Below are 11966 nucleotides of genomic sequence, written 5' to 3' on the forward strand. Positions count from 1 at the left end.
TTTTGCTGAAGGACAACAATTTGAACGAGCTAATTGACAGTGCTAATTCTTAAGCCATCTGCTAAGTCATAAGCCGTCTGGAAGCATGAAGAGCAGTTAGAATGAAACTTCTGATGCGATTTCTTGCTGGACTGAGGAACTACACAAAGAATTTTTTTTTTTTTGGAAGTATCACGGATTATGTTGGACTGCTGATGTCAAACCACCACAACAAAATTTAAGTCCCTCTTCTGTTGTTCCATCTTTCACCTCATGAAATATTCATACCACTGAACTCATAAATATTCATTATTTGTATAACATAACATCAAATGACAAGGATCTATTTTAGCCATTATATTAAACAAATAAGGAATGTTTTTACATTCTTTCAATGGAATGAATATTTCGCCTCGTTGAATGTTAAGTTCCAGCTTTCACCTCATGAAATATTTGTACTGTTGAACTCATTAACATTCATTTTTTGTATGACTGACTGACTGTCAGCTGTGATCACACCTATGCATTTCACGTCCATGTACACAGCGGCAATAAACAGCCGAGAAGTGCGTGTTAAAACAACTGCGCTGCGCCTCTGAGCTGTTTATTGCCGCTGTGTACATGGATGTGGAATGTCTCTCTGACACTGTTTTTCACAGGTTGCATGATCACACAGATTATATATACACACACACATATATACATACATACATACATAGATACATATATATACGTATAAGGATTAAACAACGAGAAGCCGTGCATTACACGGTTTGAATGCACGATGGAAAGAGGAGCGGAGGAATTCGCCACGGAGCCGCTAATGGCGCGGGACAAAAGCACCTCCGTGTTGGTCTCACAGGACATGTTGTAACATGCCCAGCTCTTGCACCATTTGGAAGATTCAGATGGCTTTCGGTGGCTTTTCAGTCATGTGACTATCCGAGAAATTGTGGACGAGCTGGACATGCCACAACATGTCCTGTGAGGCTTCATCACGGCATTGCTTTTGCTCTCCGCAGCTCCGTCCCGACGCGCGAATTCCTCCGCATGTCTTTTCATGACAAAAACTCCTGTAACAGTGGAATGTGCCGAAAAAGTGCTATGTCCACATCTTCTGCCATTTCTGTAGTAGTCAGACGAGGTCCCGGATCAACACAGAGTTCACTTTGGAAATGATCTGGTCGTTTCAGCCTGTCGATCGCCGCGGCGCGCCCTCAGCCATTGTGCGCCGTCTTTAAACCGGTTGTTACACTCCTTAATCTGTGTGATCCCCATAGAATCGTCCCTGAAAGCTGTCTGAATCTTCCGAATGGTTTCCACCTGGCTGTCTCTAACAGCTTCTGAAAAAATTCTGATGGAAAAAAACCCCAAATCATTCCGCCATTTCCAGACAATGAAAATCCGACAACGGGGAGGGACCACTCCTTCCACAAGGCGTGCTCACAGGCGAATGACGTCACCGACAGGCGTGGAAAAACTCACACATGCGCATAAGGGTTCAAGCTTGTCTGACGTGAAAACATATGAATCAAATCCATATAGTTTAAAAAAAATAAATAAATAAAAAGGTACGATACTTTATGGACAGACCTCGTACATACACATACACACACACATATACATATACATACACACACATATACATACACACACATATACATATATATATACATACGAGGTCTATTAGAAAAGTATCCGACCTTATTTAAAAAAAAAAAAAACATGGATTTGAATCACATGTGCTTGCGTGAGCCAACCTTGAACCTTCATGCGCATGCGTGATTTTCACGCCTGTCGGTTGCGTCATTCGCCTGTGAGCACGCTTTGAGTGAGGAGTGGTCCACCCCCCTCGGCGGATTTTCATTGTCAGGGAAATGGCTGAGAGACTGCTGCTTTGCTTGATCATCGTGTGCACTTTCTCTGGTTATCACAAGAGCTGGACATCACCCATTTTCCTGCAGATTTCACTTTTAACAAGAGATTTTGTTGTGGAAAGCCGAGCGGACGCTTCGCGCGTCATGATGGATTCGCTGCTGGACCGACACAAAACCACCTCCGTTTTGGTCTCACAGGACGGCTTTGAGATGGTGTTCAGACAGCTGTCGGTGGTTTTTCAGTCGAGTGATTATCCAAGAAACTGTGGATGAGCATGGACATGCCAGAACATGTTCTGTGACGCTTCATCACGGCGTTGCTTTGCGCGTCGCGGCACCGCACGTCTGTCTTAATTTGGCTTTGTGCGCGTCACGACGACAAGCGAGACAAAGAACACCTCCGTTTCAGAGTGCCAGAAGGACAAGCTGGGACATGCCTTTCAGTGCTTACCAGTCGAGTGAGTATCAGAGAAATTGTGGAGAGGTGGACATGTCCCAGCTTGTCATTCTGGCACTCCGAAACGGAGGTGTTCTTTGTCTCGCTTGCCATCGTGACGCGCGAAGCGTCCGCTCCTTTCCATGACAAAAACTCCTCGTAACAGTGGAATGTGCCATTCATTTCCAAACTGGACGCTGTGTTTTACCCGGGACGTCGTCTGGACTAGCACAAGAATTGTGAAAAGACGTGGACATCAGCACTTTATCAGCAAATTGAGACAGACGTGCAGAGGAATTTCGTCAAAATCTCTTGTTAAAAGTGAAATCTGCAGGAAAATGGGTGATGTCCAGCTCTTGTAATAACCAGAGAAAGTGCACACGATGGTCACGGATCCACAGAACGATCCGTTTAGAAATGAAATGGTTGTTCAGCCTGTCGATGGCAGCTGGAGCGCGGTGCGCCCCACAGCTGCTGTGGGCCGTCCTTAAAGCGACAGTAACATCCCTTAATGTCTTTGAAGCCCATAAAATTTTCACCAAAAACCATCTGAATTTCTCGAATGGTGTCCACATGGATGTGCCTCACAGTTTCTAAAAAAATTTGATCAAGCAAAGCAGCAGTCTCTCAGTCATTTCCCTGACAATGAAAATCCGCCGAGGTGGTGGACCACTCCTCAGTCAAAGCCTGCTCACAGGCGAATGATGCAACTGACAGGTGTGAAAAAAATCACGCATGCGCATGAAGGTTCAAGATTGGCTCACGCAAGCACACGCAATCCATATGGTTTTTTTAAAAAATAAGGTCGGATACTTTTCTAATAGACCTCGTATACATACATACATACATATATATATATATATACATATACACACACATATAGCAGAAAGCTTTCAGAAAGCGCTGTAACTAGGTTTAAGGATATGACTCCTTCTTTATGTTCTCCAATGCCATATACCAACACAGGGCAGAGTAGCTACCTAAACTCTGTGAGTGAGATAGATTATCTCGTCAATAGTTTTATATCCCCATTGAGGACAACTTTGGATGCTGTAGCTCCTCTGAAAAAGAGAGCCTTAAATCAGAAGTGCCTGACTCCGTGGTATAACTCACAAACTCGCAGCATAAACCAGATAACCCGTAAGTTGGAGAGGAAATGGCGTCTCACTAATTTAGAAGATCTTCACTTAGCCTGGAAAAAGAGTCTGTTGCTTTATAAAAAAGCCCTCCGTAAAGCTAGGACATCTTACTACTCATCACTAATTGAAGAAAATAAGAACAACCCCAGGTTTCTTTTCAGCACTGTACCCAGGCTGACAAAGAGTCAGAGCTCTATTGAGCCGAGTATTCCTTTAACTTTAACTAGTAATGACTTCATGACTTTCTTTGCTAATAAAATTTTAACTATTAGAGAAAAAATTACTCATAACCATCCCAAAGACATATCGTTCTCTTTGGCTGCTTTCAGTGATGCCGGTATTTGGTTAGACTCTTTCTCTCCGATTGTTCTGTCTGAGTTATTTTCATTAGTTAGTTCCTCCAAACCATCAACATGTCTATTAGACCCCATTCCTACCAGGCTGCTCAAGGAAGCCCTACCATTAATTAATGCTTCGATCTTAAATATGATCAATCTATCTTTATTAGTTGGCTATGTACCAGGCTTTTTAGGTGGCAGTAATTAAACCATTACTTAAAAAGCCATCACTTGACCCAGCTATCTTAGCTAATTATAGGTCAATCTCCAACCTTCCTTTTCTCTCAAAAATTCTTGAAAGCGTAGTTGTAAAACAGCTAACTGATCATCTGCAGAGGAATGGTCTATTTGAAGAGTTTCAGTCAGGGTTTAGAATTCATCATAGTACAGAAACAGCATTAGTGAAGGTTACAAATGATCTTCTTATGGCCTCAGACAGTGGACTCATCTCTGTGCTTGTTCTGTTAGACCTCAGTGCTGCTTTTGATACTGTTGACCATAAAATTTTATTACAGAGATTAGAGCATGCCATAGGTATTAAAGGCACTGCGTTGCGGTGGTTTGAATCATATTTATCTAATAGATTACAATTTGTTCATGTAAATGGAGAATCTTCTTCACAGACTAAGGTTAATTATGGGGTTTCACAAGGTTCTGTGCTAGGACCAATTTTATTCACTTTATACATGCTTCCCTTAGGCAGTATTATTAGACAGTATTGCTTAAATTTTCATTGTTACGCACATGATACCCAGCTTTATCTATCCATGAAGCCAGAGGACACACACCAATTAGCTAAACTGCAGGATTGTCTTACAGACATAAAGACATGGATGACCTCTAATTTCCTGCTTTTAAACTCAGATAAAACTGAAGTTATTGTACTTGGCCCCACAAATCTTAGAAACATGGTGTCTAACCAGATCCTTACTCTGGATGGCATTACCCTGACCTCTAGTAATACTGTGAGAAATCTTGGAGTCATTTTTGATCAGGATATGTCATTCAATGCGCATATTAAACAAATATGTAGGACTGCTTTTTTGCATTTGCGCAATATCTCTAAAATGAGAAAGGTCTTGTCTCAGAGTGATGCTGAAAAACTAATTCATGCATTTATTTCCTCTAGGCTGAATTATTGTAATTCATTATTATCAGGTTGTCCTAAAAGTTCACTGAAAAGCCTTCAGTTAATTCAAAATGCTGCAGCTACAGTACTGACAGGGACTAGAAGGAGAGAGCATATCTCACCCATATTGGCCTCTCTTCATTGGCTTCCTGTTAATTCTAGAATAGAATTTAAAATTCTTCTTCTTACTTATAAGGTTTTGAATAATCAGGTCCCATCTTATCTTAGGGACCTCATAGTACCATATCACCCCAATAGAGCGCTTCGCTCTCAGACTGCAGGCTTACTTGTAGTTCCTAGGGTTTGTAAGAGTAGAATGGGAGGCAGAGCCTTCAGCTTTCAGGCTCCTCTCCTCTGAAACCAGCTCCCAATTCGGATCAGGAAGACAGACACCCTCTCTACTTTTAAGATTAGGCTTAAAACTTTCCTTTTTGCTAAAGCTTATAGTTAGGGCTGGATCAGGTGACCCTGAACCATCCCTTAGTTATGCTGCTATAGACTTAGACTGCTGGGGGGTTCCCATGATGCACTGAGTGTTTCTTTCTCTTTTTGCTCTGTATGCACCACTCTGCATTTAATCATTAGTGATTGATCTCTGCTCCCCTCCACAGCATGTCTTTTTCCTGGTTCTCTCCCTCAGCCCCAACCAGTCCGAGCAGAAGACTGCCCCTCCCTGAGCCTGGTTCTGCTGGAGGTTTCTTCCTGTTAAAGGGAGTTTTTCCTTCCCACTGTCGCCAAGTGCTTGCTCACAGGGGGTTCTTCTGACTGTTGGGGTTTTTTCCGTAATTACTGTATGGCTTTGCCTTACAATATAAAGCGCCTTGGGGCAACTGTTTGTTGTGATTTGGCGCTATATAAATAAAATTGATTTGATATATATCTGTCCAAAAGTACCTTTTTATTTTTTTCAAAAACCTTATAGATTTGAATCACGTGTGCTTGCATGAGCCAACCTTGAACCTTCGTGTGCATGCGTGAGTTTTTTCACGCCTGTCGGTTGCATCATTCACCTGTGAGTAGGCTTTGAGTGAGCACTGGTCCTCCCCCCTCGTTGGATTTTCATTGCGAGGAAAATGTCTGAATGATTGGAGCAGCGCTGAATCAAATTTTTCCAGAAACTGTGAGAGACAGCCAGGTGGAAACCATTCGGAAGATTCAAACGGCTTTCGGTGGCTTTTCAGTCGAGTGAGTATCCGAGGAACTGTGTAAGAGCTGGACATGTCACAACATGTCCTGTGAGACTTCCAACCTCCGCACGTCTTTCATTACAAAATCTCCTGTAACAGTGGAATGTGCTGAAAAAGTGCTGATGTCCACCTCTTCTGCAATTTCTCTGGTAGTCAGACGACGTCCCGGATCAACACAGCGTTCACTTTGGAAATGATCTGGTCGTTTCAGCCTGTCGATGGCCGCTCGGAGCGCGGCGCACCCTCCGCCATTGTGCACCGTCTTTAAACCGGTTGTAACGCTCCTTAATCTGTGTGATGTCCATAGGATCGTCACCGAAAGCCGTCTGAATCTTCTGAATGGTTTCCACCTGGCTGTCTCTCACAGTTTCTGGAAAAATTTGATGCAGCAAAGCTCCAAATCGTTCCACCTCGCAATGAAAATCCAACGAGAGGGGAGGACCAGTGCTCACACAAAGCCTGCTCACAGGCGAATGATGCAATCGACGGGCGTGAAAAAAATCACGCATGCGCATGAAGGTTCAAGGTTGGCTCATGCAAGCACACATGATTCAAATCCATATGGTTTTTGAAAAAAATAAAAAGGTCTGATACTTTTTGGACAGACCTCGTATATATATATATATATATATATATATACACACACACACACACACACACATATATACGAGGTCTATTATAAAAGAAACCGACCATTTTTTATTTTTTAAAAAAACTATATGGATTTGATTCATATGTTTTTACGTCAGCCAAGCTTGAACCTTTGTGCGCATGCATGAGTTTTTCCACGCCTGTCGGTGACGTCATTCGCCTGTGAGCACGCCTTGTGGGAGGAGTGGTCCAGCCCCCTCGTCGGATTTTCATTGTCTGAGAAGTTGCTGAGAGACTGGCGCTGTGCTTCATCAAAACTGTGAGGCACATCCGAGTGGATACCATTCGAGAAATTAAGCTGGTTTTCGGTGAAAATTTTCACGGCTGATGAGAGATTTTGGATTGTTTCTATCGCTGTAAGGACTTCCCACGGAGCGGGACGTCGCGCAGCGCTCCGAGGCAACGTCGTCATCCTGTTTCAAGCTGAAAACCTCAAAATTTAAGCCTCTGTTGACCCAAGACGTCGTGAGAGAACAGAGAACTTTCAGAAGAGGTCGGAATCAGCAGTTTATCCGGACATTCCACTGTTAAAGGAGATTTTTTTAATGAAAGACGTGCGGACAGATTTGCGCGTTGGCTCACAGCCGGCGGCGCCCGCCACAGGAAAAACACCTCCGTGTTGATAACCATTTGTAAAGTCCAGGTGGCTTTTGGTGGCTTTCAGTTGAGTGAGTATCTGAGAAATTGTTTAACAGCAGGGCATGTTCCAACTTGTCCTTAAGGCTTCCAACGGAGGTGTTTTTCCTGTGGCGGGCGCACTATATACACACACACACACACACACACACACACACACACACACACATATATATTATATATATATATACACACACACACACACACACACACATATATATAGTGGTGGGCACAGTTCCGATAATCCGACAACAGATAATTATTGAAGATAATGTGTTCATTATGGGATTATCTTTTTAGATAACTTTAAAAACCATTATCGGACCAATTATCTTCCGATTCATTTTTGTCCGATAACTTTTAGACCAATAAAGTAAACAAAGCTGAACAGAGATAAGCATTTTTAAAATTTAAAATCAGTTCAGCACCTACCTGTTAAAGGTTTTGTAACAGATGTACAATTTTACCCTCTGCAAACAGAAGAGCGCTGCTACTATAAAAAACATCTCTATCCTCTGCAGACAAAGGAGAACTGGTCACAAAAAAAAAAAAAAGTTATTTCCTTTCACACCATACTGATATGCTGGCAATATCACCTAAGTCATCCAGAGGCATACATTTTTAACTTATGGTTCAAATTTTAACCAAACTAATTTTGGACAAGTTATTTAAAATTACTGTCATGTCTGAAGTTTTATAAAGTGAAAATATCAGATATATGTTTTAGTTTTAAAGTAATGTGCTAATTTTTAAGGTTTTGTGAGCACATGCTGTGCCCAGCAGTGCATTATGGGTAGGATTATGTAATCTCAGTACGTTCACGACAGGACAAATGCATTTCAGACACTCTGTTCAGGCTCCACGGACAACAGCATTAAACACTAGTGCCTAAAACTCTCGTGAATATATTCTCTGGGTTTATAGACATTGTTATTGTATTTGCGTTTGTTAAATTCCACGCATTTTAAATGTAGCAGACACAGATTATCTGGAATTTTGTTTTGGCAAGTTCAAGGCCTCTACTGCCATCTACTGGCCAGTAGTGTTCATGGCAGTATTCACCCTAAGTACTAAGCATCTGGGCACCAGTAGATGGCAGTGTTCTATTTATTTTGACCCCGGTTATATCAGATGATTGTCAAATCAACGTTTTGGCTTTGCAAATGGCTTTTTTTTTTTTTTTTTTTTTTTTACAAATTTAAGTTTAAAAACAAAACAAAAACAAAACAACAGCAAAAAAACCCAAAAACAAAACAAAACCATTACAAGACAGCTCTGCAGTGTTTGCACATGCACAGTGCCAGCAGTTGGATGCTTGTTGCTTTTCAGCAGCAGGATAACCTCACGACGGCTGACCAAAATAATATCAAACAGGTTTGATTTTCATTCGACCATACGATCGGCGATCAGGAAGTGGTCGTGAGATGTTAAACGCAGCTTGTTACTCCATGTAACAAGCTGTAAAAAATCTCTCAAAAATTCTTGAAAGGGTAGTTGTAAAACAGCTAACTGATCATCTGCAGAGGAATGGTCTATTTGAAGAGTTTCAGTCAGGTTTTAGAATTCATCATAGTACAGAAACAGCATTAGTGAAGGTTACAAATGATCTTCTTATGGCCTCGGACAGTGGACTCATCTCTGTGCTTGTTCTGTTAGACCTCAGTGCTGCTTTTGATACTGTTGACCATAAAATTTTATTACAGAGATTAGCGCATGCCATAGGTATTAAAGGCACTGCACTGCGGTGGTTTGAATCATATTTGTCTAATAGATTACAACTTGTTCATATAAATGGGGAATCTTCTTCACAGACTAAAGTTAATTATGGAGTTCCACAAGGTTCTGTGCTAGGACCAATTTTATTCACGTTATACATGCTTCCCTTAGGCAGTATTATTAGACAGCATTGCTTAAATTTTCATTGTTACGCACATGATACCCAGCTTTATCTATCCATGAAGCCAGAGGACACACACCAATTAGCTAAACTGCAGGATTGTCTTACAGACATAAAGACATGGATGACCTCTAATTTCCTGCTTTTAAACTCAGATAAAACTGAAGTTATTGTACTTGGCCCCACAAATCTTAGAAACATGGTGTCTAACCAGATCCTTACTCTGGATGGCATTACCCTGACCTCTAGTAATACTGTGAGAAATCTTGGAGTCATTTTTGATCAGGATATGTCATTCAAAGCGCATATTAAACAAATATGTAGGACTGCTTTTTTGCATTTACGCAATATCTCTAAAATTAGAAAGGTCTTGTCTCAGAGTGATGCTTAAAAACTAATTCATGCATTTATTTCCTCTAGGCTGGACTATTGTAATTCATTATTATCAGGCTGTCCTAAAAGTTCCCTAAAAAGCCTTCAGTTAATTCAAAATGCTGCAGCTAGAGTACTAACGGGGACTAGAAGGAGAGAGCATATCTCACCCATATTCATTGGCTTCCTGTTAATTCTAGAATAGAATTTAAAATTCTTCTTCTTACTTATAAGGTTTTGAATAATCAGGTCCCATCTTATCTTAGGGACCTCGTAGTACCATATCACCCCAATAGAACGCTTCGCTCTCAGACTGCAGGCTTACTTGTAGTTCCTAGGGTTTGTAAGAGTAGAATGGGAGGCAGAGCCTTCAGCTTTCAGGCTCCTCTCCTGTGGAACCAGCTCCCAATTCAGATCAGGGAGACAGACACCCTCTCTACTTTTAAGATTAGGCTTAAAACTTTCCTTTTTGCTAAAGCTTATAGTTAGGGCTGGATCAGGTGACCCTGAACCATCCCTTAGTTATGCTGCTATAGACGTAGACTGCTGGGGGGTTCCCATGATGCACTGTTTCTTTCTCTTTTTGCTCTGTATGCACCACTCTGCATTTAATCATTAGTGATCAATCTCTGCTCCCCTCCACAGCATGTCTTTTTCCTGGTTCTCTCCCTCAGCCCCAACCAGTCCCAGCAGAAGACTGCCCCTCCCTGAGCCTGGTTCTGCTGGAGGTTTCTTCCTGTTAAAAGGGAGTTTTTCCTTCCCACTGTCGCCAAGTGCTTGCTCACAGGGGGTCGTTTTGACCATTGGGGTTTTACATAATTATTGTATGGCTTTGCCTTTCAATATAAAGCGCCTTGGGGCAACTGTTTGTTGTGATTTGGCGCTATATAAAAAAAAAAATTGATTGATGTACACTACACAATGCAGGATGCGCGATTAACCTGAAACTCGGTCCTAAAAATTCTCGCACGAATAAAAAATCATTTGAAATGGCCAAAACTCGCACAGTGTAAAGCCAACATTTATGTAGACAGTACTGAGTGCACGTTTTACAATGTCATAAAACGTGCGCACGGCACTAATAAATTGAGCGCACATTCTCTCCACATGCAAAACATTTTGCTATGACACTTCCAGGGCTCCGTAAAAATGCCTGTTTTTACAAATAAAAAATGGAATATTTTACAAAAGCACATTATCTGTAAACACGACACGTCACATTAACGTGTTGATTTACATAATGAATGACTGAACCAATCAGTGTTTAGCAGAAGCACTTTTACCCAGAAACCTTTGCGATCTGTCTGTTTGTTACAAAACCTCAGACTTAGTGCATTATTCAACATTAAAAGATATATGTTATATTTTACCTTTGTACAAATGACAGAATTGACATTAATGGAGTTATTCTATCTGTATTAATGTTATTTATAAATCAAAACCATAAGTCAGCATGACTTTATTTTTCAAGACCTCCGCCTGACCGGAGCGTTGTGATTGGCAGAGAGCTGGGCTTTATGGCTGCTCTCAGAGTGTCTCTGTGCTGGAAGCTGTGTAGTAAACAAGAGCTTCCAGCAGGGGCAGGATGTTCAAAGACAAAAATGTAGCCTCATTGTTTGGCTCTGTTGTCACTTTTAATTCTAGTAGAAGCCATTGTGGCGTTAAAACTCAAATTCAGTTTATTAGTAGTTGCAAATGTACCAGAGACTAGGGATGAGTATTGATAAGATTTTATCGATATCGATGCCATTATCGATTCTGCTTATCGATCCGATTCCTTATCGATTCCTTTATCGACACCTAGTGAATTTTGTAATAAAAGTAGGCTTTACAGGTTTTCTATGTATTTCATTGAGTCTTAAAGTAAATAAATATGAAATTGGTCACTGTATCCTTGATCTCTGGACATAAATAAAAATAAACAAAACAGTGTTTCGCTTTGACGTTATTAATTCCGACTGGACTCTATCGTTCTCACTTGACTCGGCAGAGAGCCGTGCAGCATTTGGAGCTGTGTGAACAGAACGGAGGACGATTCTCGTTTCTTTCTCAGACAGGAGTCCCAGTTAGTTACTTTAATCAGCACAAAAGTGACTCACGATTGACATATTCAGGGATGAAAGTGGTGAAAAACAACAACAAAAAAAGGCTGAAACCTAAAATTACCCCCCACCACGACCCGCATGAAAATGTTTCAATTCTAGAAGCTCTGAAATGCAATCTGGGACTATTCCACACGATAAATTGGAGTGAGTGCAGCATCCATTTAGGTGAGAAAAAAAACCCAACTTTCCTTATTTAAATTCATTCCAGTAGTATTGTGCT

General features: G+C 41.2%; 1 protein-coding gene across 2 annotated transcripts in view; it reads right to left on the bottom strand.

The window, feature by feature from the left end:
* The window catches only part of plekhm2 (pleckstrin homology domain containing, family M (with RUN domain) member 2), a 95447-nt gene that overhangs the window by 14822 nt on the left and 68659 nt on the right, over positions 1-11966 (bottom strand). The window lies entirely within an intron of this gene.

Source organism: Thalassophryne amazonica, chromosome 6 (genome assembly GCF_902500255.1).
Source record: "Thalassophryne amazonica chromosome 6, fThaAma1.1, whole genome shotgun sequence".
NCBI lineage: Eukaryota > Metazoa > Chordata > Actinopteri > Batrachoidiformes > Batrachoididae > Thalassophryne > Thalassophryne amazonica.